The following is a 23321-nucleotide window of genomic DNA, read 5'->3' as shown; positions in this document are numbered from 1 at the left end:
TTAATTTTTTTTTCAACGTTTATTTATTTTTGGGACAGAGAGAGACAGAGCATGAACGGGGGAGGGGCAGAGAGAGAGGGAGACACAGAATCGGAAACAGGCTCCAGGCTCTGAGTCATCAGCCCAGAGCCCGATGCGGGGCTCGAACTCCCGGACCGCGAGATCGTGACCTGGCTGAAGTCGGATGCTTAACCGACTGTGCCACCCAGGCGCCCCATTCCTCATAACATTCTTATGAGGTAGCATTATTATTATCAATGAAGAAAATTAGCCATAGAGAGGTTATATAACTTGTCCAACATCATGTATTTCCTAAGCAGTAGAACTGGAATGCAAACCCAAGTCTGTAAAACACCAAAATCTTTCGCTTATCCACTGTCTTCTTCTTTTCTCTCCCACTCTGGACTTTTCCCTACTTCCCAGTCCCAAGCATGAGACATAAGATAGCCCAACATCCTCAGTAGCTAAAACAGGTCAATAAAATCTCACAGGACCATCATGAAAAACAAATTTAAACCAAAAATGATCATCAAGGTTGGTTAACACTCATAGTACTTACTGCTTATTGAAGACCATCTGAATACTTACCAGAGACACATAACACCACTTAATAACAATAGAATTTTCATGTCAATCAAGATAGGTATACACCACATGAGTGACTTCAGGCCAGATGCTGAAGTAAACTTAGGACAAGAGAACCCCCATTGGAACCGTTTCCTCCACAAAGATACTACTTATGAGCCTGTTACTGCAAGTTGTTCCCTACAGATCACCCAGAAACATGCTGTCAGATCAGCCCAGCTGGAACGAACCCTGGGTGTTAAAGTAGGAATTTCCCAATGCTTTGTGGATTTCAGGCCCAGTCCTTCACTAGCTGTTACAACAGAGGGTAAATGAGTGGAGCATGCATGTGCCATGCCAGCTCCTCAGAAGGTTGTGCCTCACTTAGATCATCAGAGCCATCGGCCAGCTGTCCTGCCATCCCTTATGCTTTGCACAATGCCAAGTATTCTGCAGATGGCTCCCCAAGTGCTAAATAATAACGGTGTCTAGATTTCAAGGGCTGTTTGCAGTACAGTCATTCTTTATACTCATTCTATTAACTGCCGTTGTCTTCACTCTTGGTGAGAAACAGTATTACGAGTGACAAGATGGACACCTGGTTAAAAGACATCTTCAGAAATACAACTCATCGCTCCCAATCATTTCGAACTCTTACAACATTTGACTGGAGCAAAGCATAAAAAATGTTAGTGGCTTGTTCTTTATGCTAGTTGCAAAATTTACAACCACTCCTCCACCTGCATCTTCTCTGAGATCCTATCTGCCTTTGAGGGCTAACATGACATAATTCTACTCCACTATATCATGCAATTGTGAAGAGGAATTTTCTGCTTGGAAGAGACTGTCTCATTTCAATATGCTGTGACATCTTTTGGAAACCAATATCCTCTATAATGGGGAATGGCTGCAGATCAAGGGCAATCATTTCTGTGATTTATGAGCAGTGCAAGCAGATGGTTTTTTGAATATTTGGCTTTTTCCCAAAAACCTCATGCAAGCTAAGCTGTTGTATCTTATTGCATGAAAAGCCTCTGATTCCAGGTACAGGGATGGGCTGACTCAGAATATGACTTTGTACTTGAAAACCGGGACATGCTGCTAACCTGCAGAAAGCCAAGGAACTTTTTTTTTTTTTATTTCTCCTACAGCTAGCAGCACTCATAACCACAGACCACGTTGTAAGCCAAAAAAGAGAAAGCCAGATACCTGGTCTGGAAGGTGAAGATGTCTCACTTTGCTATGGTTATTAGATTATCAATTTTCTCCCCTTAAGACCTGTGTGAATCACAGGGAACACTATTAGCCTGGCAAGAATTAATTATAGCCCTGATAAAGGTGACCTTCCAAACAAAAGCAAAACGGCAAACTAGTCTTTTGTGTGAAGCACCTGAGAAGTTATAGGGGTTGACTAGGAGTCTAAACAGGATCTTGAAAAATACTATCTAATTCAAAAGGAGTATGTTGGGCTCTTTTAAGTGGGAGGCCAGGCTATGATAGGAAATTTTAATTATCTATATTATTCAATATTTTGAAATTTGAAGACTTTCATTTCAATTTGGCTGATTTTTTTCACAGGTAAAAGGAATGGGAATTTTTTGAGAGCTAAGGACTGATAATGGATAAAAATATATCATTTCTCCTCAACAGCAGAAGACCTGGGGATGTTGCACATAGAAGTGAAAGCAGCCAGTCAGAGTGACTTGAAACAGGAAACTGTGAAAAGTGACTTTCTCTACAGTTAATATACCTCACAATGTGTCATTAGCTTGGGATACTATTTGTTGCTCTTTCTTTTCTGGAAGGAAGTGAGTAATCAAAATGAGTCTTTAATGATTCTACATTCTTTCCTGTAGCAATGAAAACCCTCCCTCTCCTTCCGTTTCTCAGGCCCAGCAGTATAACAACCTTCTCCTATTTAAAATTGTGTGTTCAGAATAGGTTCTAAGACAAACCTCCCACTGTGACAGATTTCCCCCTAGAAGGTGCCGAACATTCCAGAAATGAACCATGAGGCCTCTAGCACCCCCACCCGTCCATCTGAGACCACACTTGGCTCGGCTCACCCGTTTGCCCTAGGAACAGGTACTTGCACCGTTCTGTCCATTTTCATACCTTCCTAGAGCAAAGGGTGGAGTCCTCTTCAAGAATGCACCCTGATGGAGCACTTGGGTGGCTCAGTTGGTTGAGCGTCCAGCCCTTGGTTTTGCCTCAGGTCATGACAGCTTGGAGTCTGGTTGGGATTCTCTCTGTCCCTCTCTCTCTCTGCCCCTCTCTCTCTCTGCCCCCCTCTCTCTCTCTCAGGAAAAATAAATAAACGTTTTTTTTTAAGAAGAATGCAGACTGAGCCTCTTTAGGAAGTCATAGATTTTCAGTTCTATTAATATTCTTTTTATTCCACAAATTCTATTTTTATTTGCTTAATCACTCATTCACATATCAACTTAACAAATGTTTACAGAGCACATGTCCTAGCTTCAGGACACAGGCCTGCGCCCCCAGCTCTGAACAGAACACACAAAGTCCTGCTTAACTTCCTGTTATTTGGCTTTACCTTTAAGAATTTACTGAGTTAATTGCTTTATTTTTTTCTTGTTTAATAATGAAAAAATGTAAAACTATGAATTTGCTTCTGATTGCAGGCTTGATAAGATGCCATTAATGTTTTTACTTAACGACTTCCTTGCCATTGTTTTTTTCTAATAACTGATTTGAACTTCTCTTTGAGTTTGCAGAACACCAGTTTGTATTAATGTTTGTTTAATCTTAACAAACAAAAAATTGGAGATATTTTGCTTCCTTATTATTAATTTCTGGTTTATTTTCATTAGAGCCAAAAATGTACCCATTATATTCTGCTTTCTAGAACTTATGGTTTCTTTGTGCACTAATAAGTTCTCAATTTTTTTGTAAATGTTTGATTGTGGGTTGACAAAAATGTATACTCTGTTAGTAATAAATAGAGTTTGAATGAAATATATTATAAATTATTTAATTCAGACACTATTATTTTATTTTATATACCATATTATACTATAATACTACATAGGATATTTATTATATATTATAAATATAAATGTTATAAATTATACTATTAAATGCTACGATTAATTGATTAAAATGTTCTTTTCCTTATGTGTGACTGATCTGTTCAAAACTCAGAGGTATGGGGGCACCTGGGTGGCTCAGTTGGTTGGGCAGCCAACTTCAGCTCAGGTCATGATCTCACAGCTCTATGGCTCCTGGGTCGAGCCCCACATCGGTCTCTGTGCTGACAGCTCAGAGCCTGGAGCCTGCTTCAGATTCTGTGTCTCCCTCTCTCTCTGCCCCTCCCCTACTCACTCTCTCTCTCTCAACAATAAATAAACATTAAAAAAAACTGAGAGGTGTGTTCAAAATCTCATATTTTTAGTGTTTTCTTATATATTTTGATTTTATTCAGTACATTCAAATTAATAACTATTACATCTATACAAAAAAAAAAAAAAAAAACCTTCCTGGTCCCCTTTAATGGTTTTTTCCATGAATTCTATTTTCTTTGATGTTAATATTACTATCTGTGCTTTATATCTGTTTGTGTTTCCCTAATGTATCTTCTTACTAGCTTTTACTTTGAAATACTCCTTCTTCATATATCTCTTCTTTAGCATTTACCTTTTTAGAATTTTTTTTGCAATTTTATTTGATATGTGTTTGTTAACTATACTTGAACATCTTTGTTTTCTTATTATAAAGGTCAACCCACTTATATGTATTATCATAATTTATATATTGGGTCTTACTCTATTCCTTTTATATATATAACATGTTTTATGCCCCCTACTTGCTAGACTTATTCTTTTATGTCTACTCTTTTTTCTCCCATGTTTTGCTATATTGGTCATACTTTTTGTTTTACTTCTATTTTTAACTAGTAGATTACTTTTGGTTTTCCAAAGGTTTATATATCTGGTTTTCTATCGATATCCACTTTACTCCAGCACCATTTGTTGAAAAGACTAGTTTCCCTCCATTGGACTGCTTTTGTACCTTTGTAAAAAATCAAGTAGGCATATTTGTGTGGGCCTATTTCTCAATTCTGTATTCTGTTCATTGATCTATGTATCTATCCTGCCAATAACATACAGTCAGGATGCTGTAGAAATTGGGTACACTGATTCCTCCTAATTTATTGTTTTTCAAGTTGTTCTAGCTATTCTGGTTCTTTGACTTAACCATTTAAAATGTAGAGTAAGCTTGGAGTGCCTGGGTGGCTCAGCTGGTTGACTGTTCGACTCTTGATTTTGGCTTAGGTCATGATCTCATGGTTGGTGTAATAGAGTCCTGTGTAAGACTCTGCCTTGGGTGTAAAATCTGCTTGAGATTCTCTCTGCCCCTCCCCCACTTGTGTACATGCAAGCACACTCTCTCTCTCTCTCTCTCACACACACACACACACACACACACACACACACACACTCTGCCTCTCTCTTTCTTTTTTATGTTTATTTATTTTTGAGAGAGAGACAGCGAGTGGGGGAGGGCCAGAGAGAGAGAGGGAGACACAGAATCCGAAGCAAGCTCCAGGCTCTGAGCTGTCAGCACAGAGCCCATCTTGGGTCTCCAACCTGCAAACCATGACATCATGACATGAGCCAAATTCAGAGGCTTAACAGACTGAGCCACACAGGCATCTCTCTCTTTCTCTCTCTCTCTCTTAAAAATAAAATTTGGGGCACCTGAGTGGCTCAGTCAGTTGCGTGTCCGATTCTTGGTTTCGGCTCAGGTCGTGATCTCTGGTTTATGTGTTTGAGCCCCACGTCAGGCTCTACACTGACAGTGTGGAGCCTGCTTGGGATTCTCTCTCTCCTTTTCTCTCCCTTCCCCCACTCATGCTGTCTCTCTCTCAAAATAAATAACTAATTAAGAATAATAATATAAATAAAAAGTCTAATAACCTTGCGCGTATCTACAAAATATATGTCTGGGATTATGAAAGGAATTGATTAAACCTGTATATCAAGGGATACCTGGGTGGCTCAGTTGGTTGAGCATCCAACTTTGGCTCAGGTCATGATCTTTGGTTCATAAGTTCAAGCCCCACATCCGTTCGCGGCTGTCAGTGCAGAGCCTGCTTTGGAGCCTCTGTCCTCCTCTCTCTGCCCCTCTTGCCACTTGCACTCTCTCAAAAATAAATTAAAGATATTAAAGAAAACCTTGTATATCAATCTGTGGAGAACTGACATTTTTACTATGTTGAGTCTTCCAATTCATGAACACAGTACATCTCTTCAGTTATTTAGGTAATATTTGATTTCTTTCATCAGCATTCTTATGAAAGCATTGAATGTTTGGATTTAGAATGTAGTTTTTAGTATTCAAGTCTTGTTCACATTTTGATAGATTTGATAGTTTTACACCTAACTATTTTTCTCTGGGGTTTTTTGAGCAAATTTAAATGGTATTTTATTTTTAAGTTTGATTTCTACATGGTCATTGCTAGTATATAGAAATAAAATAGATTTTTCTATGCCTCTCTAGTGACTCTACTAAACTCACTTATTCTATGAGTTTTTTTAATGCTTATTTTATTTATTTATTTATTTATTTTTGAGAGAGAGAGAGAGAGAGACAGAGAGAGACAGAGTGCAAGTAGTAGAGGGGAACACAGAATCTGAAGCAGGCTCCAGGCTCTGAGCTGTCAGCACACAGCCCGACGTGGGGCTGGAACCCACGAGCTGCAAAATCATGACCTGAGCTGAAGTCAGACGCTTAACTGACTGAGCCACCCAGGTGCCCCACTAATTTCATGAGTTTTTATGTAGATTCTCTGAGATATCTTTGTAGATGATTATGTCTTCTGAAAACAGAAACAGGCTTTTTCCTCCATTCTAATTCCATTTCCATTTCTTCCATTCTAATCTAATACTTTTTAGTTCCTTTTCTTGCCTTCTTGCTTTAGGTAGAACTTCTAGCACTATATTGAATAAAATTGTTGAGAGTAGATATCTCTTTACCTTCTTCCAATATTAGAGGAGTGTATTCAGTCTTTCACAAGTAAAATATTACCTGTAGGATTTTTGTACATGATTTTTATCAAATTTAAGAAGCTCCATTCTATTCCTATTTATTCTGAAAGTCTTTGTGGTAAATATGTATTGAATTATGTAAAGTGCTTTTTGACATAATAGGTACTAAATTATGACAAATGCTTTTTCAGCATTGCTTGCTATAGGCATGTAATTTCTTCTGTCTATTCTGTTAATATGGTGGATTACACTGGTTAATTTTCAAATATTAAACCAGCCTTGCACTGTTGGAACAAATCCCACTTATTCATGATGCATAATTTTTTTATATTTAGCTGAATTCTACTTGCTAATATTTTGTTAAGAATTTTGCCTCTAGGGGCGCCTGGGTGGCACAGTCGGTTGAGTGTCCGACTTCAGCCAGGTCACGATCTCGCGGTCTGTGAGTTCGAGCCCCGCATCGGGCTCTGGGCTGATGGCTCGGAGCCTGGAGCCTGTTTCCGATTCTGTGTCTCCCTCTCTCTCTGCCCCTCCCCCGTTCATGCTCTGTCTCTCTCTGTCCCAAAAATAAATAAACGTTGAAAAAAAAAATAAAAAAAAAAAAAAAAAAAAAAGAATTTTGCCTCTAAATTCATGAAGGAGATTGGTCTATAGTTCTTTTTTTGTACTGTCTTTGACTAATTTTTTAAGCTTATTTATTTATTTTTGAGAGTGGGAGTTAGGGACAGAGAGAGGAGAGAATCCCAAGCAGGCTCCACACTGTCAGCACAGAGCCTGACTCAGGACTCAATTTCATGAACTGTGAGATCATGTCCTGAGCCAAAACCAAGAGTCAGATGCTTAGCTGACTGAGCCACCCAGGCACCCCTTGACTAATTTTTTTTTTATCAGAGTAATACTAGTGTCATAAAATGAGTTGGGATATACTTTCCTCTTGTCTCATTTCTGGAAGAGATTGTATACAACTGCTGTGAATTCTTCCTTGAACGTTTGGTAGAATTCTCCAGGATAACCATCTAGGCTTGGAGATTTCTGTTTAGAATGTTTTAAAATAATGAATTCAATGTTTTAATAGTTACAGAGCTATTCAAATTATCTATTTTGTACTGGGTGAATTATGGTAATTTGCTTTTTTGAGGAATTGGTCCATTCATATAAACTATCAAATTTATGTGTATAAAATTGTTCATTGTGGTCTCAACTGACGTCATGGGAAATATGAGTGGCCTTCTTAACCTGGGAAGTGATGAGACCCTTGACTCCATTCTAGATGTCCTCTGACACTACTCCAGAAGGAGGAGTAGAAGTGCTTCATTACTGCACTGGGTTGGAAGTCCAAGATTTCTATGTGGTTTCCACTGGCACAGCAGAGTGTGTGAGGCCTCCTTACTACTGCCCAACAGATATGGAAGTTTGGGCCCTTACCCAGCCTTCTCTGACACCACCCTGACCTAAAGAATGAAAACCTTGTCCCATTCTGGCAAGGACAGAAGTCTAGGATCCCCACTCAAACTTTAGTGTCATGGGTGAGAGAGAGGTCAGAGAATTTCTGAGTTTTTTTGTTATAATAGAGTGCTTATTGTCTAAAAGTTTTCAGTATTTTTAGGCTTCCCCTTACCTGGTGTTTTGACTAGAAGGAAGAAGCTTTTGGTGGGATTTTAAATCTGTATCCATTGGTTTTTCTGGGTTGCTGGCTTCTTTAGCTCCAAATCTGGGATGTATGAGGCAAAGAGGAAATCCAAGGGAATTTAGCACTGTGTTATTTCTTGGGTCCCAAGATCGTCAGTTAGTGACTTCTCTCTACCTTTCAAAGTCTTCTTATAGTTGTTTTATATGTAATGTGCAGGAAGTTTGTACTTAGCAGGAAGAATAAAGAGAAACATGTCTACTTCATCCTTTCAGGAGCAGAAAGGATGAAAAACATTTATTTTCTTTAAAAATAAAATTATTTTTAAAATCTTGTCTGGTTTAAATGTATCTTAATGTAATCTTTTTGCATCAGGAGTAATATGTGGGGTATATTTTCTAAAGTTCATGATAAGTACATCAATATATACTAAATAAAAAGTCTCTCTTTATACATGATAGTTACCATGACTAAACAGGAAATTCAGGGTTAGATCTCAAATTATTTTTACTTACTTTAAAATTCTGTAGACATTACTCCACTGACATCTAATGTTCATTATTATGCTGGATTAAGATCAGCTTCACTACATTTTCAGTTCTCACTGCATTTTCCTTCTTCGTTGAAGATTCTTTATTTCCTGTTAAAATTCAGAAATTTCACTAGAATATGTCTAAATGTTGTTTTTCTTTTGCCCAATTTTTATGTGCTGCTGCAGGATGTTCTTCACCTCAAGAAGGTTTTACGCCATTATTTCCTGATGTTGCTCTGTTCAATTTTTTTCTCTTCTCTTGGAAGAACAATTTTCTGTAGGTTGAACTTCTCTTCTTTGCCTTATACACCTGTCCTCTTCTTTCTTGTTAATATCTTCTCCTTTTTTCTTATTCTTATCTTATGAATTCCGGGAAATTGTTGAAAGAAGTCTTTCAAGTCACCATTATTTCTCTTAAGAAATGATTTTTATCTGTACTCTAACATATGCTTTAATTTCCTCATTACATTTTAAATTTCTTTCCAATTTAAACTTTTCTTGTCAGTTCCCTTTTTACTTACAACTGTGTAGAAACCCCTTTCTACTTTTTTTATATCCTCTTTCTTCTCTCATTTTCAGAGATTCTGTGCCTTCTGAAAGTTAATTGAGTACACAATTAAAATGTGATTTTGTTCCCTCAAGTAATCTCCTCCAGTTGAATAAGTAATATGTGAACAGAAAAAGCAATCAAACATGACAAAAATATATATAATTAAAAGCAAATCTCTCATCCCAAATATTTACCCCTTTCCTAAAATCAAAACTTGTTAATAATTTTTCATTTCCTTCCAGAAATATTTTATGTATACAAGAGCATGTAAATGCATATTTATGTTTTCTGTGCTTTTTTTTTTAAGTTTATTTATTTAGAGAGAGAGATCAAGGAAGGGGCAGAGAGACAGGGAAAGAGAGAATTACAAACAGGCTCTGCGTTGTCAGCACAGAGTCCGACACAGGACTAAAACTCATGAACCATGAAATCATGACCTGAGCCAAAATCTAGAGTTGGATGTTTGACCAACTGAGCCACCCAGGTGCCCCTATGTTTTCTGGTTTTAATACAAATGGGATCATTTTATGTTAGCCTTGATTTTTTCACTTAATACATCTTGAAGATCATTTCATATTATCATATAGTAGTCTACCTAATTCTATTAAAGTATGACATATAACACTGTTCTCAAAGTAGTGCACAAATAGCATTTGAACAAATATCTTTTTAACATGCTTATAAATACTTCATATGCATCACAGAATGGCTATCATATCCATTCATTGAAATAACATTGTTCTCAAAAATTTAACACTGTTCTCAAAGTAATGAGCAAGCACACCTGAATTAACCCACCATAATTCATTTATCCATATCCCCATGATGGCATTTAAGTTGCCACAAGTATTTAACCATAGGAAATGTTCTTGAAAAGCATGGTCTTCCTTTGATTGTTGACTTATGTTTTGGGGGGGAAATTATAAATATTTACTGCTTTTTTTTCTTTTTTTTCCTTCTATTTTCTTTTTTCTTGTTTGTGCATCCTTGAATAATAAGAGATATTTAAACTTGGTGCTTGCCCAGCAACAAAGTGACTTAATTCTCCTTTACTCTCCCCCCATCTACATATTTTCTGTGTCCTCCTTCCACACATAAAATGGAAGTGCTGACTTATTTTATAGTTCCATTCAGGAATGTTTGAAGGAAAACATACCAATATATTAATATTTCTCTGTGGGAGGTTGAATTAAAGGAGATTTTCAGTTTCATCTTTAAACCTTTTTGCATTATTTTAATTCTTTACACTGAAAAGAAAACAGTAATGTTATAAGAAGAAAAAATAATGCAATGAAAATTTAAAATACAGCATTTAAAATATAGCATTTGCCTCAGTTCAATAATCCAAAATGTGGAAATAGGGGCCATTGAAGATGAAAACTGTCCCAGAATAGGAATTTAATCTCTATGCTATTTTTCAAAGTGTACTGAAGTCATTACATTGGTGGCAAGCTTTCTGTTGATCTTGGCCCTTATAACAGGAATAATGGATGCTCTTTAATGCCAACCCCAAAAACACTTCCCCCTTCTTACTGCTAACAGAATCTCAATTTTATTTAGATTGAAAACAAAGCACAAAGGATTAAACAGATGAAAGTTTAATGAAAAGACTGTTTAGAGTGGTTGGGCAGGATCCAAGGATCAGCAGCAGCAGAAAACTAAAAACCTACTCTAGGCCTGAAGAAAAAAAAGGACAAGAGGTTATTGTATCCAAGGGAGAGCAACAGCTGTGGGAGAAGGCCTCCTGGAAGTATCTGTGGCTTTTGGTATAAAGAGAATGGCAATACCAAAACTGAAAGAGAGCTGGAGCCTCAGAAGCAGCACTACCCAGTTGGATTTGCATCCAGTGGCAGTACAGGGAGGGAAGAAGCAGGGGAAATAAATACTCCAACCATTCTATTCTCCTGCCTTCAGATCTCTGGTCATGTCTCCTAGTAACAAGACTCAATGAGAAGTCAAATTGGCAAGGGAGCTCAGATGATCTAGGCCACAGAGATCAGCCCTCTGAGGCATGGAGCAGGTTAAGAAGGGCAGTGAGACATACATCTTTTATGTTCTGTCTCACATTCCCCTGGCCCACTACTCTCTTCTGGCCATTTCTATGTCAACCAGCTGCAGCAATAGCCCCTGGACTTAGCTATCTCTTATTCCTCACAATCTTTTGCCTTCACTGGGTGAGACCCCTACATGAAACTAGACTGCCTATCCATGCTGCAGCATACTCAAAAGTGTACATGCAAGGTAGTTAGTGGCTGCTGGGGCAACCCTTAACCAATCAGGATTGGAAGCCAGTCAATAAATATATCCTCTTCCATGTCTTGAGCAAACCATTCTGGGAGTGGAACTACATAGTTCTTCAGAGAATTTTTAGCTAGACTGAGCCCCAGTCGTTCATAACAGTAACTAACACTCAACTTCAATAATTCCATTCTTGGATTAGCTTCACCTCCTTCTCGGTGTTACTAATCTCAGTCCCCAGTTAGTGTTCCCTAACATCATATCCCAAAATAACTACCTTCATGTATTCATTTTCTCAAGTTCTGCTTTTGGAAGAATTCGAGATAAAATAGACGAAGAATGGGTAGTTCTGGAGGGGCCAAAGGAGAATAAGCATTCTCAGTGTCCCTCCATCTCCCAAGTGATGCAGGGGTAAGTAAGCCTATTCCAAAATGCAGGTATCAATTCTGATCAAGTCTATAGTAATGTTTTAGAAAAGGACGTGTGACCAGCTTGGGCCAACAATAAAAGAGAAGTATGTTTTTCTACTTTATAATGTAACAAATTAGAGTACAAGGGTAGTTCTAAACAGGCCACCTAAAATGTGAAGCTGCTGTAAAACACATAATGTTTTCATTGGGTTCAAAACATAACTCCAATGATTTGGGTAAAAATACACACCATCAGTCCAACAGTAGTTTATCAACTCCAAATTACTGGTGCCACAATTACAAATGAAAGCTAGGGTCCAGTACCTTGAGAAAGAGGAAAGACAAAGGGAAGCCTGCAGTTGCCATCAATGTCTAACCAGAGTCCAAAGGAAGGGAAAGTCCTAGGTTATACTGTTTGTCAAATATGTGGTTTGATTCTCCCATAGTTTGGAGGATGCGCACACTCAATTCTGATTCAACAAGATAAAGTTAATGGTATAACCAGGGGTTGGCAAACTTTTTTTTGTAATATTTATTTACTTTTGAAAAAGAGAGAGGCAGAGTGGGAGGGGGGAGGGGCAGTGTGAAGATGATGCAGAATCTGAAGCAGGCTTCAGGCTCTCAGCTGTCAGCACAGAGCCCGATACAGGGTTCGAACTCACAGACCATGAGATCATGACCTGAGCTGAAGTTGGATGCTCAACCGACTGACCCACCCAGGCACCTTGGCAAACTTTTTCTAGAAACAGCCAGCTATAAATATTTTAGGCCATACAGTCTCTATAAAAGCAGACATAGGAAATACATAAATAAATGGGTGTGGCCATACTCCATTGAAACTTTGATTACAAAAAGAGTTGGTGGGCTTGATTTTGCCTGTGGGCTGTAGTTTGCTGATCCTGGTGTTAACCAAGCAGCCCTTTGTTGCCCCCTCACAAAGAATCCAACTGCACCTCAATTAATACTTTCTTCAAAATGTGACTTCATCAGTAGGTAAAATATTAGACTATCCAGCAGCTACCCTCCAAAAATTTTATTTTCTCTTAAGAATACCAGTTTTCTAATATTTGTATTTCCAGAAAAAAATCAGATCAGCAAAATGTTGTCTAATTGATATTTTAATTTATTCATCTCACAAAACACTTAGTATCTCACTCTGAAACTTCTACCCCCTAAAAATGATATTGAAAGCACAAGATCTGAAAACCTATCGTGAAAGTCCATCGATTTAAAAAACACTGAGTAGAAGTGAAGAAAAATACATTTGTTCAAATATAATCACATAACTAAACCAAAAAGTAGTCTCCTGGAGATAACCTTATGTTAAAAGATTTTCATGTTTTCTTGAGAGCCTTTCATGCTGAAATCTTTAAAAGCCCACTGGCTACACACAGTGTCAGAATGCAACAGTGATTTAACAACCCCAGGCAAAATTATATAACAAAGCTAGGCTATGGCGGAGTGTATTTCTTATCCAGTGGTAAGTAATCTGCAATTGCACACATTAGAATTTGGTCAGGCCGCAGAAGCTAATTGCAATACCAGGCAGAGTGTACTCAAGGCTTAATTTACATCAAATAGAGAGGAGGCTTCCAGAACCAGGCATTGAATCTCATGTTGGAATGCTATAGCTTTTCCTAAAGCAAAACAACACACTACCAACATCATTGTTCAGCAGCACCATGGGTATCTCTGTGGGACTTTTCTAACAAATTACTGACAAGAGTTGGCCCTATTTAATCCATAATCATGAATGCCATCAGTGCCTATGGTTAGAGGACTATAAAGCCAAAGAATAGCACACACTCGGGTCTTGTTCAGACTAAATTAGTACAGAACAAGGGCCAGCTACCAAAGTAACTGTGACTGCATCTTTAGACAGTCCTCTCAAAATAGTTATTTTTTTTATCCTGAGGATTTAATGAAAAAATAAGCAATTCCTTTGAACTTAGGAATTTCTTTTTTTTTCTGATAAGCAAATGTTTAATTTACTCATCAAACAATGATTTTTTTTTTATCAACACCCACATTTTCTATCAAAGATTACACACTTTTCCTTGGCATCTTCTTTAGATGTTCTTTAAACTGGATCATTGATCATAATAGATAATGATATCCAACAGCTTATGGCTACATAGTATACTTTGGACAGATTCCAGCAGATGCATAAAGAACATAAAAACCACTAACAAAACACCAAAACACTGACAAGCAAATAGTGACATGTGTGTTCAGGTGGGAGCGTATGGGGCAAGATTCTTTCTGACTTACATTTTCTTAAAGGCCCTCCTGCGAGATGGATTATGTAGACACGAAGGAAGCCCAAGTCCAACACTTGGTAAGCTGGGAGATAGATAAAGCATGGCAGATGAAATAGGAAAAAAAAACTATTTAAAACATGCATGTGCTGCTGAAATTAATGGGAACTGGAATAAATTTGCATAAACAAAGAATAGGAGAAGTGATCTGATTATGAAAAGCTACAATAGTCCTACTTAGGGTCACATTAAGGCTGTGTTTAAGTCATGCATGCAACATTAGAGGTCAAAAAAAAGGCATCTTACTGAAGGCATACACTGATTTCATCCTGATAACAACCATATGAAGTAGATATATTATAACCAATTTCTTGATAAAGAAGTAAAAGAAATATGAGTGACTCATACAAGCTCATTTAGCTGATAAAAGGTAGAATAAAAAATAAAAGCAAAAAACAAAACAAAACAAAAACTCAGATCTTTTAGCTGTCTATCAATGCCACTTCTGCTCTCCCAGAGCATTCAGATAATGAAGGACAGAGAAGCACTCTAGTACTGAAGGGCATAGTAATTTTAAAGTCAGTCTGAAATGTTTTATTGCAGTAATCAGTATTTCCTCAGGCCTTGCCAGTTATTGGCAATCTGTAGGATGCTTTTAATGGTAATAACTCAGATTTCACTGGTCTTGCCTCCTACCATTGTTACACATACTCTCAGCCCTTTGCAAACCCCTCCACATGCATCCAGGAGTTTCGAGGGTGTCTCGCAAATTATCACAAGCTGTTCTCTCACTGTCTTCAAGCTCTGTCTTTTCAGTGATGCCCACTCTCTTGAAACCACCTGAAGGCAGTGCCTCTCAGGACCACTCCTATAGCTGTTTCCCATGACAATGTGGATGTCTGACCAAATTGGCCTTACCAGCCCCTCAGCTTGACTAAACTTCAGACAGGCTTCTTCTTGACTCTAGCCCCCCACCCTCTCTTTCCCTTTTCTTAGGGCATTCACTTTAGAAGACTTGTAATTATAAATTCTTTCCTGCCCCTTTGAGATGTAAATCTTCTCCCAGCCTCTTGCCAGTTTTACAACCCAGGAAAGTCTTTCTATAGGACTTGGGAGCCATCTCTTTGAAATATAATTATCCCAAAAGATAGGGCACCTGTTTCCCTGTCTGTGGGAGTGTAGGAGCCTGACCTTGATAAGTGCCAACTAACAAAAACAGATGGACTCACCACTATTATAGACTAACCTCCCCACTAACATCCTCTAGCTACTTTCCACAAGTTCACCCCAGGGTTTAAAAACTCTCCCGTCTTTTGTCTCAGTGCAGTTGAGTTTCAGTCTTACTCCCCTATTACGATGGTCTTGAATCACTCACTTTGCCTGTTTAACTCCATCAGTGCAATTTTTCCAGAGCAAAAGTGCCACTGCCAAAAACTCTCAGACCAGTAAACCTCCAGGGACTCAAAGGGATACAGTGGTAACACCTCTCTCCCTGACTCACACTTTGTAACTCATGGTGAAGCCAAAGGCACTATCAGGTTTCATGGAGTCCCAGATGGAGTCCCATATTTCATGGAGTCCTTTATGCAAAGAGTTCCTCTACCTCTGGTTGCAGCTCCATAGACTCATGTAGGAACAGACTGACAGGCAAATGCCATTCTTGCTCTCTATGTCTCAATTCCTAAATCAACTGCACAAGCAAAGCAAACCACTTTTTTCATAAACGCCCCCCCCTTCACACCACCTCATTTTTTGAAATACAAATGACCTTCTCATAGACTCACCTACCAGATGGCAATCATGCCCATTCATGTTTGAATTCCACTTTAGTCCAAAACTGAGATCTCTATTTCACACAGATAAGTAAAACAATGTGTTGGGAGTGCTTAAAAACACAACAAATGAGGGGTGAGGGGAATGAAATATTTTCACTTTTTTCTTTACCCTCTTTGCATTGTTTGAAAGACCCAGTTCAAATGATCATTCACATAGCACATTTAAGCACTCATATGCCTTACACCACACACTGATTTCTCAATTAAACTTTAAATGCCAGACCGTTCTGGCATTTAGAGCCATTCTACAAGGAAGGGAGGAAGGAAGGAAGGAAGGAAGGAAGGAAGGAAGGAAGGAAGGAAGTGAGAGGAATGGGGAAGAAAGAAAAGGAAACAGGAAAAAAAAGTCTAGCAGGGTGGAAATCAAAGGAAGTTGATTTTAGTTCAGTATTAGAAAAGGCTAAAAACAATTACAGCAATCCAACACTCAAATCAACTGTTGTAAGAAAATAATTTTGTCCATGTTGGGAGCTAGGTAGAGGCTGGAGATAGTGCACTCAGCATGCTGTGGAGGAAATTCATGCATAAGGTAAGACTCTCAACTTATCCAAGGACACTTCCAACTCTGAGATGATGCTATGTGATGGGATTACTATTTATAAAATATTAATCTTTTGGATTCTTTAATGAGATTTTAATTTTTTTATATATTAGCACTTCATTAATAAAATGGAAAATATCACCCAAATATAAAGCATTTCCTTCTGAAATGAACACCTAATAACAGAAAGTTATTTTAATCAACATATCAACTTCATGTCATGGAAGTAAAAACATTGAATGGTGCATTTAACTGGATATTATATAGGTGCTGTTATCTTTGTTCCTCAGCATCATGTGTGAATTGATTTAGTTATTCCTCATGACAATCTCCATACAATTAGGCATTGTTTACTCACAGCAGAATGAATGATCTAAGAACTACAGAGAGAGGCAAATAGTTCTTTCTCTTTTTCTACAGGTATTTCATAAGAATACTTTCCAGAACTCTATGCCAGACATAAAACTACCACAGAAGACAGAATCCATACTTTTAATGGCCAATGTTAAGAATGGGGGGGGGGGGGGGTCAGGGGGAGGGCTCCAGAAAGGAATCTGATATTTGTCTTTCAGTTGATCTCCCTCACTCTCAGGTTGGGGAGTGAGCAGCTGGGCTCCACCAATGCTGGAAATCAAGCCAATTGGCCTGACATCTTGGGCACTGGCTCAGATGAATTTCTGGAGGTCACCCAATCTTACTGTTGTGGAAAACCATAGAATATTAACATCAAGAAGAAACTATAGACTCTAGGACACCCTAGTCTTAGCTCTAGGATGTTCTAAGCTTGTGGGTAAGTCACCTAACCTTTTCAAACCTTAAGATCTCATACATATCTGCAAAAGGGAATATCCATATTCTGATTATCATAAGGTATTGTTGTAAAACAAAAGATAAAAATGCCACATATATGTATGTATTATTTAAGTGGTTATTATTTGGGGGGAAAAAATGAAGAGCCATTCCCATGTTCATTTGGAAGGACCTAGACTGTGTGATTTCTATATGCCTGGTGCTGGAGTCACAGAGAGAAAAGGTAACAGGCTGCAGCAGCATTTTCAGACAGACTCTAGCAAAGCAGAATAGAATTGGAGATTCTACTTTCTTATCCTTCATCAATAATGTCAACTACTAACCAAGACTCTAAATATAGAATACAAAGAATTCTGCTTGTGCTGAACACAAAACGTTTCCTCCCTATTCACAGCTTTGTATGTATTTAAAGCTTATGAATATAAGGTTACTATGAAAGTTATCCCCCAAATGGTGCCCTTTTTTGTTAGTAGAAAAATTTTTAATGATTTGTAAAAAGCATTTATTACAAAGCTTTTCAGCGCTAGAGGGATAGAGTCCTAAGAGTAATAGTGGGTTCTCCCCTTGACTACATTGTTTCATTCTGCTCTAACTGCTATTATTTACTTCTCTGATTTTGTTACCAAAGAGAGTAAAAGCCCATTACACAAAACCATTTAAAGAATTTATCGGTATTGTGTGAAATGCTCTGCTCATCAAAACAAATGGAGAGCAGACTTGTCTGTGATGGTTGGAATTCAGCACCCTTGGAATTGTGTCAAGAAGAATATCAACAGGCAAACTCCCCATCCACTAAAAGCCCTTATGTACTCCTGGCTCAGACGAGGTTCTCAGATTTTAAAACTTGCAGTAACTAATCAGAATCACAATATTCAATCTCCAGTTAAAAATAAAGCATCTAACCACTGTTTCCTGAAAATATAATGCTATTTTTTCTGAAGGTTGGAGAAAATAATTTAATACCAAAAATGAAAATATTAACCATACTCTTTTCAAAATACAACTCCAAAAGGGAACAAGTCTGTTTCTTTTTCCCTTCCCTAATCGCTGTCTTCCTTTTACTTTTACCAACAATATTTTAGGTAGGCTTCTCTTTATCAAATTTTACTTTGAAGAAACTGAGTTTAAATTCTGTTGGCATTCTGGACTGCTCGAGTCAGAGCACACAAAAATACAGCCAAAGCATTACCTTTAAAGTCAATGCATTGGCTTAGACACTAACCAGCTTTCTTACAAAGATGCTTTATGAATCATGGATCAAGTGAATAGCATAATAAAAGCACACACTTATGGAAGTATCCATCTAATGCATTTTAGGGGGACCAAAAGCATCTCATTTCTGAAATTATGGAAGTAAAATTTTAAAAAGGCTTATATTTATCCAAATCTACACTTTCTTTGGTCCCTTCTTCTTTTAGGGTGCATTACTTATTTACAATGCATTCTCCCTATGAGAGTCTGTGAAAGACATCATCCTGTTTGCCCAACACTCTTTTAAAAAATGATAAGCACATGAACATCCATTACTGAAAGTCCCCATAATAGAAGTAAAACAACTTTGGCAGCAAAGGTAATGGGAAGTGCACATACAGACACAAAGGCTAAAAACAATGATGAAGGTCATTCCCTAAGTGCATTTATAGTTAGAATAGTTGGTGAAGGTCTCTTGAATTTATTGTAGTATTAAGCTCAGATACAGTTTTATTTGAAATTTCCTCTTGGGTTTCTCCTATTTCTTTTCCAAATTTGTTCATGACTGATGTTTTCTTAAAATTGAAATTGGAGCTACAAGGAATTTAACAAAACATGTTAGGGGTTCCTGGGTGGCTCATTTGTTTAAGCATCTGACTCTTGCTTTCAGCTCAGGTCGTGATCTCCTGGGCATCAGATCAAGCCCCATGTTGGGCTCAGCACGAAGCATGAAGCCTGCTTGGGATCCTCTCTCTCCCTCTCTCTGTGCCCCTCTCCCCAACCTGCATGCTTTCTCTCTCTCTCAAAATAAGTAAATACACTTAAGAAAAAAGAAGCTGAGATATTGTGTATAAATTATTAGCAGAGCAGTGAACAGGAGGAGATTTTGTTCCTACCCAGTCCAGTTTGTGAGTAAGAGCTAGCATTTTTCCCTTTTATCCTGGCTTGCATCTTTAAGCATCATGAAGCCCACCCTTTATTTCTGAGGCTCTGAGTTTGTAACCATTAAAAAGGTCGGTTTCAAAGGAGGGAATTCAAGTACATCTTATAAAAGCTTTGGGCAAGTGTCAGTGGAAAACCCTCCCTATTCCTCCACCCCCAAAATTAATGGTTTTTTGTTTGTTTGTTTTGGTTGTTTTTTGTTTTTTGTTTTTTTTTTTTTTTTTTGCACAAACTGCATGAAGCACAAGGCATTGGCACAATGACATTCATTCAGCTTGTCTCCACATGGTATCCCCAAGGAGGGCCTTTGTCTCAGGTCTCACCAAATCCCCTAATGTATTTCCCATCCAACTCTTCATTTTTCCACCCCTAACCCAATGTAATTCTTTCCCCGGGGAAATTCTATTTTAAAAATGTATATTTTCCAGACTCCTTTGCAACTCAGTATAGCAGAACCAACTTTGGCCTTTAATACTTTAATTTTTTTTCTTATGTTTATTTATTTTTGAGAGAGACAGGCAGACAGAGTGTGAGCAGGGGAGCAGAGAGGGAGGGAGACACAGAATCCAAAGCAGGCTCCAGCCTCTGAGTTGTCAGCACAGAGTGCAACACAGGGCTTAAACTCATGAACCAAGAGATCATGACCTGCACCAAAGTCAGATGCTTAACCGACTGAGACACCCAGGCGCCCCTGGCCTATAATACTTCAGCATACTTCTGGGAGTGTTTTCCTTTTCCTCTTCCCTCATTGCTTCCCTCCTCTTCTTTCTGCCTACCTAGGTAGGACACAGATGTGGGGCTGAAAGAGCACTATTGTGACCATGAAATCACCATGTAAATGAGAACCAGAGATAACTGGATAACAGAGCAAAAAGCCAGAGCCTTGATATCATGGAACTGCCTTGCCAGACTTTTCTGGATTTCTTTTACTGTTACAGTCTTTTTTATTAATTTATTTTATTTTATTTTTTAGAGAAAGAGAGTGAGCATGTGCATGAGTGGGGAGGAGGAGAGAGAGGGAGAGAGAGAATTGGCGCTGACAGTGTGGAGCCTGACTTGGGGGTCAATCTCACTACCCTGAGATCATGACCTGACCTGAAATCAAGGGTTGGACACTTAATCGACTGAGCCACCCAGGCGCCCCTATTATTATAGTCCTAATGCCTGTGTGTCTGCCTCTTTCAAAGTCTTTCCTTTTGATTCTCGAGACTGTTTTGCTTTCAATTCAATTCAGCTTTTTATAAAACAAAATCTTCAGCTTTTGAAAATATTGATTTTGATGTGGATTTCAAGAGCCTATTTTGGAAGTCAAAAACTGAACAGCCATTGATTCTCTCTCTTTGCTTTCCAATTGTAACAATATTGACTCTCTTCAAGACAATGTGGAAATCTTTGACTACTGAAGGAATGATCATACTTAGAACTATGAACAGGAAAATACAAATTGATTTAAGATATTATATTAAGTAATATTTTAAAAAAGAAAATAGGCTTATGAATTTTTTCTGAGCCCTTTTAAATGCCCAAGATTTTCTTGTTATAATCAATAAGCTAGGTTTCCCTTTGATCCTGTAATTCAGATTTATAGGTTTGTCCTTGAGAGCAATAGGAAGCTGAAGCTTAGTCCTTACTCTCAATACACACATATTCCTCTAGTGCATGAAAACTATCCTGCAGTGGATGCCAAACCAATCGAATACCAAACCCAGAAGACTTCTGGAAAATAAGAGTAGGTTATCCCCTGTAAACCCTAGAAAGACTATGGAAAGTTTGTGGTCCAGAGTTCTGACAAAAAGAAAAACATGTAGAACATATGAAACATACAGAACTTTATTTCTCTGGAGAATCCAAGAGAGCTCATTAAATCTTATCAAACCACAGCCATAGATCGTGATTAATTCTAGTGAGACTACAGTGATAGCCCTCTAGAGACAAAAGAATAAAAGGGAAGTAGATGTCAAGAGTATGTATCAGCATTTCAGAGAAGATGACAGACCTAGAACATCAAGATTTCTAGCATGTCAGACCAAAGCCACTGATTTGCAAATCATAAGAAGTGTGAAGAATCAGTAGGGGCCATGTTAGGCTAAAAACTAAGGAACCCTTCCTAATACATGGCTTTCAGGATTAACAAAATCTCAACATCTGTCTCTTCAAATGAGAAGGAAACATACCAACTCTTAATGCCTTTATTTCTCTTGAGGAGCAATTTTCCATGACATACTTGGTGGAGAGTGAGATAATAACCTAACAGATCATCTAATATCATAGGAGTTTCAGATACTTTGAGTAAGAGTTCAAACTTCTAGCACAAATCTTAAAGCCCACTGATCCTTAGGAAGAAGTAAGCATAAAAATTTATGGGAAATAGGGACGCCTGGGTGGCTCATTTGGTTGAGTGACAAACTCTAGATTTCAGCTTAGGTCATGATCCCAGGATAGTGGGATCAACCCCTGCTAGGGCTCTGCATTGAGTGTGGAGCCTGCTTAAGATTCTCTTCCTTTCTCTCTCTCTGCCCTTCACCCACTCAAAAGTGCATGCACCTATACTTTCTCTCACTCTCCCTCTCTCTACAATAAAAAAATTAAGGGGCACCTAGGTAGCTCAGCCGGTTAAGTCCCCACTCTTGACTTCAGCTCAGGTCATGATATCACAGTTGGTGAGGACGAGCCCTGTGTTGGGCTCTGTGCTGGTGGTGTGGAGTCTATTTGGGATTCTCTGTCTCTTTTCCTCTCTCTGCCCCTCTGCATCTTGTGCTCTCTCTCTCTCTCTCTCAAAATAATTTAAAAACATTAAAAAAAATAATGCTTTAAAAAATTAATCAAAAAATAAAATTTAAATTTTTTTAATTTAAAAATAAACAAGATCATGTATTTGCTAAGTAATATTTTAAAACAGTTTAACTCATGGGGCGCCTGGGTGGCGCAGTCGGTTAAGCATCCGACTTCAGCCAGGTCACGATCTCGCGGTCCGTGAGTTCAAGCCCCGCGTCGGGCTCTGGGCTGATGGCTCAGAGCCTGGAGCCTGTTTCCAATTCTGTGTCTCCCTCTCTCTCTGCCCCTCCCCCGTTCATGCTCTGTCTCTCTCTGTCCCAAAAATAAATAAAGGTTGAAAAAAAAAATTTTTAAAACAGTTTAACTCATATGTCTAATTATGTTTTTAGAACAATGGAACATTTATAAACACTGGGTGTCACAATATCTTTATTACTACAATGAGTTTTAGGACCTTTTCTTTCTATTAAACATCATTTAAACATGCTAGCAAACTTTAATATAGGATTATTCATTATTCAGTCTCAAGGATTTGGCAAAATAATAAAGAAATATACTATATTAAATTTTTACCTGGATAATTGGCCTATAATACATTTTTATTAACTTATTTAATAAATGTTTTTATGAAGGTATAACATATATAGTACACAAATGTTAAGTTCAATCACTGCCAAGACCAAGATCTAGAATATAACTGACAAGATTAAAATGAGAAATAGACAAATTCACAATCACGATTAATTTTGTCCATCTTTATATGTATTTTAAAGCTATGTCATTAAATACATACAGGTTTAAGATTATTTGGACTTCTTTTTTAATTGACCTTTTTTCATTATTAATTATCTTTTTATATCTTTCAATATTTCTTATAGAAAAGTCTTCTGTGCCTTACATTATTATAGCCACCTTAAATTTCTTTGTCCATATGATCTATCTTCTTACATCCCTTTGTTTTGTTTTAATGCTAAAAATATTTTGTTAAAAATCATACAAAAGTTGGGAAGAGAAAGGAGGATGTCAACCAGCCAACATCA

The 23321-nt window shown here is 37.8% G+C and overlaps 1 pseudogene; it reads right to left on the bottom strand.

The window, feature by feature from the left end:
- Positions 1-23321, bottom strand: part of LOC125153690 (centromere protein V-like) — a 49076-nt pseudogene that overhangs the window by 8752 nt on the left and 17003 nt on the right.

This window comes from Prionailurus viverrinus, chromosome A2, assembly GCF_022837055.1.
Source record: "Prionailurus viverrinus isolate Anna chromosome A2, UM_Priviv_1.0, whole genome shotgun sequence".
NCBI classification, from domain to species: domain Eukaryota; kingdom Metazoa; phylum Chordata; class Mammalia; order Carnivora; family Felidae; genus Prionailurus; species Prionailurus viverrinus.
This window is presented reverse-complemented; position numbering and strand designations above follow the sequence as displayed.